This window comes from Lathyrus oleraceus, chromosome 4 (assembly GCF_024323335.1).
Source record: "Lathyrus oleraceus cultivar Zhongwan6 chromosome 4, CAAS_Psat_ZW6_1.0, whole genome shotgun sequence".
NCBI lineage: Eukaryota > Viridiplantae > Streptophyta > Magnoliopsida > Fabales > Fabaceae > Lathyrus > Lathyrus oleraceus.
The window spans coordinates 374,468,830-374,474,930 of NC_066582.1; the positions used below are offsets into that span (position 1 = coordinate 374,468,830).

At 36.5% G+C, this 6,101-nt stretch overlaps 1 pseudogene; it reads left to right on the forward strand.

Annotated features, from left to right (window-relative positions):
• The first annotated feature begins 4,730 nt into the window (after positions 1-4,730).
• LOC127137580 (U11/U12 small nuclear ribonucleoprotein 31 kDa protein-like) lies at positions 4,731-5,633 on the forward strand (annotated as a pseudogene).
• The last annotated feature ends 468 nt before the right edge of the window (positions 5,634-6,101 follow it).

Genomic DNA, 6,101 nt, shown 5'->3' on the forward strand with positions numbered 1-6,101 from the left:
GGTTAAAATTATGCCAGTAAATACCAATTTCCTTACCTCAATTGTTAAGGTTGCACGCAGTAAAAACTAAATGGAGATTCAGTGAAGACGGCCACGCATTGGAGATTTTTTGGACCACAATCAAATCCGTTTCCTACCTTCATAGTCATTGGTCCCCACCAAAATCTAAAGAAAGATTTGATGCTAACGGAATGATTCCTTTTTGCACCATCTGCCAAGGATCCACACACGATTTTGGGGAGCTCATTTCACTCTATAAAAAGGAAAGCTAATCGATTGAAAAAGGAGAGAAGAAAAATACCGTCACTCTGCTGAAATCCCAACGAACCTTACACCGAAAAGCTCCGCTAAAACTCTGTATTTCAACTCTGATTTTCACACTGAAATCAGGGTTTGAAGAGCTTGACCCCTTCAATCGCGTGCAAAAGGAAATGACAATCAATTAGAGGAGAAAGTCAGAATCAGACAGAAAACAAGGAGTGGATACAGAAGGATAGAAAGAAAAGGAAGAAAACTTGAAACACAAGCAAAAGAAGAGGGACAACGTCATACATACTCACCGAAGGTAATCATGGCCGTCAGGTCTTCGTCGGGCTACGATGCTCCGGCGGAATCTTTCCCTTTTATTTTGCTTTAAGTGCTTTGACCTTGTATTTTGACTCGTTAATTTCTGCTGTTGATTGTGATATAGAAAACGGGTTAGAAGCTAAGATTAGGTTTCCTTTGAGGTTCCGATTCGCTACTGTTTTCCTTTCGAGGGGAGGTTTAGTTCGTTTGTCACGTTGGAAGTTTTGAACTTCATGTTCGAGTCCTGGTTTGTTTGAGGATGAACACCGAAGGGTGTTCATCGGTTTCCTTTCAAAAAAATTTCTCTCTCTGCAGTTTTGGATTGGGACCATGCACACGATTTAATAGGGAGAGGATATTTTTCCAGAAAGAATGAAGAGTCGTTTTAAGAGAGAGAGACAAAATTATTTTGATTTATTTCTTTGCTTTAAGGGGTGATTGTTTCTTCTTTTAAAATATTATTAAGAGTAAATTAATGTTATTGATGATAGATACTTGGGTGCTGTCAGATTATGTTCCAAAATCTTTATGATGTTATCAATGAACAATGATGCGCGTGGCGGTAGGTAAACCGAGGCCAACCTTTTCTCTTCTCGGCGGTACCACTTGGCTGAGTAGGAGAGGATTTTGGGCCTTGTGGCCCATCCCGAAAATAACACTACTTTAGTCCCTTGGGCCTTCTTTGATCCAATGTTTAGGGCCTAACTTTTTATTTATTTCCCAAACATTCCAATTTGGTCTACTTGGTTTATGAGCTATTCTTGATTGTTTTAATTAAAATTAAGATAACACTAATATTAGAAATATTTATTAGTTCGGTTTCGATTACTATTTTCAACTCTTCTTTTTATCTTGTTATAATATTATAATTAGTTAAATGGTGGATTAATGGTTAACGTCAACAAATAATTTACTTTATTTTCTAATAAATAAGTTTGACGTTGGTCCAATACCAAATAGTCTTTCCCAAAAGTATATTAATTCTAAATAAATTCAAATTCACCGTATTTAAATAGTATTCTCTTAAAAATTATTTAATTTAATTTTGAATGAAAAGGAGAATAGTAAGCCTCCGCTTCACTATCTCTCGACTATTCGAACAATTGGCGTACGCCATATTGCTCGGATTTTCGTCATTCATTTAAAACCCTAAAACTCCATAAAATTAAAATCACTCCACCAATTAATTATAAATTCTAAAAGTTTTATTTTTAATAATTAATCTTTGAATGAAAAGGAGAATAGTGAGCATCCGCTTCATTATCTCTCGATTATTCGAATAATTGGCGTACGCCATATTGCTCGGATTTTCGTCATTCAATTAAAACCCTAATAATCATACAATTTCAAATCAATTTTTCAAATCAAACATAGGTTCTAAATTCAAATTATTTCTAAACTTCAACCATCATATTCAAATCATTTTCCAAATCAACTACAAATTCTAAAACATTTAATTCTAAATTTATGATAATAAAGAGGATAGGAGGCGTACGCCTCACTATCTTTCGATTATTCGAATAATTGGCGTACGCCACATTGCTCGAGTTTTTGTCATCAAACTTAAAACACAATCGAATAAACTCAAATCACCTCTTATATCAAACCCAATTTTACAAAATAAACTATACAACTTCAATAGAGAATGGGAGGCGTACGCCTCACCACTCCTTGATTATTTGAATAATTGGCGTACGCCACCTTGCTCAAATCATCGACAAATCCAAACCTACCAACCCAAAATTCAAGCTATCTTCATAAATCGAATACAATATCTAAACATATCTTTTTACAATTTAAACCTCGGGTGATAAAAGATGGGAGGCGTACGCCTCACCGTCTCTCGATTATTTGGATAATTGGCGTACGCCATATTGCACAAATTATCGACTTCCGACTAAAACACGTTAAATAAACTTGGATAAGGGAATAGGTGGCGTACGCCTCGTTATTCTTTGAATAAGCAAGTAGGAGGCGTACGCCTCACTACCGTGCGTATTCAACATCCACAAACAAACTTTCAAAACAATTCGAACGAAAAGGGAATAGAAGGCGCACGCCTTATTATTCCTCGAAAGAATTGAACGATTGGTGTACACCATATTGCTCAATCTTTCGTCGTTCCTCAAATCATCAACAAATCAAACCTAACTTCTCGCCCTCGAGCGATCGAAACCAATCAAATCCAAACACGTCAATTCAACTCGTCACCCCCCCGCGTGACCAAAACCCTTTCAAAAAGAACACTGTCAATCCTTTCTAATGCGCACAACAAACCAGTGCTAGAGCCTCCACCGAGAGTAGACAAGCCAGTGTTTAGCCGTTAGAACGCCGACCTACACAGTCGTTCATCAAAACAAAACACAACCAATATTCGTAGTAGCCCGAACTACGAATGCTCTGATTTCCTTATTGCACCATAAGGATACGTAGGCAGGAGATTGCTGTATCTTCGCGAGCACACTAATAAAAAACCTCCCATTTCCCCCATCCTGAGGTCTTCATCCACATCTATCATCAATTCTAATTACTCGAAGCAAGCAGATAAACAGTCAATTAACAGTCAAATAGCAAAATCAGACTAAAAGGTTCCCGTTGAGTACAACGGACGTGAGGGGTGCTAATACCTTCCCCTTGCGTAATCGACTCCCGAACCCGAATATGGTTGCGACGACCATTATTCTTATTTCTAAAGGTTTTCTCGATATTTTCCTATTCCTTCATTGGAATAAATAAAGTTCGGTGGCGACTCTGTTTCGAACAACATTTTTTTTTCCGCGTCCTATCGCGAGGGATCGCATTATCATCTTTTTTGAGGTGCGACAATTACATGCGACTCTATATGACTAATGCACAAATACAAGCTATTCAAAATCCTTTGATTCTTAGTAAAATTGGTGTCCCCACAACGACAATAAAGTGGATGAATTTTTCTGAAATGAGTCATCTTATATCAAATGTATATGACTGAGTTTTAGTTTAGTTTACAAGACATAGTTTTTCGTAAATCGTTTTCCCTCTGCTAAGTTGCCCTCCAAATAATTTAAATGGCCGGGTTGTCTTGATTAGACAGATTGCTACTAAGATGCATTTTATACAAGCTTATTTGAAACGAGGGTGTCCTCTACCACCAACATTCGTAGAATGGAGAGAACGTCTTAAGGAAGAAACATCTGAGTGAGAACTTTGCTTTTTTGGATAGGATGCATGAGTTCTAGAAATTAAATGATGTTGAAAAATAATACAATAGAAAAAAGTCTAATGCGAAAAGTTCAATAAATTTAAAAAGATGTCATCGATTTTGATGCATTTTAATCGTATGTACTTCTAATTTTGTTGATTCACTATGTTCATTTTTATTCTTATATCTTCATTTTAAGATGTCCAAACATAATCTAAGCGTATAAATAAAGCATTACTTTTGAAAACAAATTAATTGTTGAGTTTCTAGTAAGAGATGAGTCCTCTTCAATTCTGGACAAATTCTACATAAGAGTTTTTAAATGTTGTGAAACTGAAGTTATTAGACTAAGGTTTTGCTTAAATTGATGCAATGAGATGATATGAAGTGATATGAGATGAAATAGAATAAGATTACATTGTTTGAGTTAATTAAAATCAGATCCAGTATAATAAAATTTTATTATTCTATTTTATTTCATTTCATCACTTTTCATTAGCATTGTTTCCCTTAGATATGAGGAATAAAAAATTACATCACTTTCTACTAGTATTGATCACTTTCTACGAGTATTGTTCCCTTTAATATGAGCAGAATGAAAATTTTCATCACTTTCCATCAGTATTGTTTCTCTTTTATATGAGCAGAATCAAAAACTTACTTTGTTTTTATCGCTAATTATTCAAATAATAAAGTAATAAATTTCTATTTCACTCTATTCTATTTTTGCTAAATTTCAATAACTCTATTTATCTTAAGATATTAAAATATAATCTAAAATAATATAATAAAATTGTATATCTAACGAACTAGAAATTTTTGTCTTAAAAAATCTAGCATCATACTAACAAAAAATTATTAAAATTTATATATGCAGATGGGTGGCTGACCAATTAAATAAAAAAATATTAAAACATAATAATTTTTAGTTTTATGCTATCTTTACAAGTACTCTGGCGGTGAGCAAGTTGTCCATTTACATATGGATAGTACTGCTTATAAAAAAATAAGAATGGATAAAACCATATATAAAACCAATCCAAAATATCCGGATCCATGTCCAGATCCGCTTGGAGTTTCGCTTCACTTCTCTAGGGTTTCTCAAACGCATTATAGAATCTCTCCACTCTCAGATTTCCTCAACCCCCAACACCACCACCGGAACCACATCCAGTAATCAACCCCAATCAAAATCGAACAACAAAGGATCATCAATAGGAGGAACAGGTGAACCCTTAGCACCATCAAAATCGACGCTATACGTTTCTAATCTAGATTACTCCCTAACAAACTCCGATCTCCATACGCTCTTCTCTACTTTCGGCGCATCGCGCGTGTTACCGTTCTCAAAGACCGTCACACGCGCCTAAGCCGCGGTGTCGCGTTTGTCCAATTCGTTTCTCGTAATGACGCCCAACGCGCCGTGGCGGAGATGAATAAGAAGATTCTCAATGGAAGGACTCTAACTGCTTCTATTGCTGCTGATAATGGACGTGCTCCGGAGTTTATTCGGAAGCGCGTGTACAATACTGAGACTGCTTTGTGTTATGAGTGTGGGGGGCATGGTCATTTGTCGTATGAGTGTCCTAAGAATCAGTTGGGGCCGAGGCCGCGGCCTCAGCCTAAGAAGCCGCGACGGGGATTTAGTGGGCTGAGGGATAGGGATGGGGAGGAGGAAGGTGATGAGGAGGAGGAGGAGGGTGGTCAGATTGCTGCGGAGCAGTTTGACGATAATTGGGCTTCTGTTGTGGATGATGAAGCGGGTGAAAGGTTGCTGGGGAGAAACAGAAATGATGATGAGGGTTTGGACAACAACAAGACGAAGAAGAAAGGGAAGAAAGCTGGGTATTTCAGTGATGAGAGTGATCATGATGATGATGATTGATCATGACTATGTAGCATTGACACTTCAGATTGAAGGTGTGTGTTTGGTATTCCGCATTAATTTTTTTTTGCCACATTCCCCCCTACTTACTACCACCCATACCACCCCCACCCCCGCATTATTCAACTAGTCCTGTGTGTCGTGTCTATATATGTGCCAGTGTTTCATAGATCTAAATGGCAATTTTTTGTTTTTATCAAGATATGGTGTAATTGATGAAATTGTTTATATGTTGTTGGCTTGGTTGGATGTGTTTATGGTTTTGATCACAAGCACATGTTAGTTATTAGTTATTGTGGTAGTAATTAGTGATAGTGGTGGTGAATTGGTGATGAGCATTTTTGTGTATTCCATATTTTCATAGTTAATGAATGATGACAGACGAGTCTCTTATTTATCGGCTTAATTTAGCATTCGGTTTACCTGTAAAACAGAAAGGAAAAGCCTGTTCGTTATGTTTTTTATTTT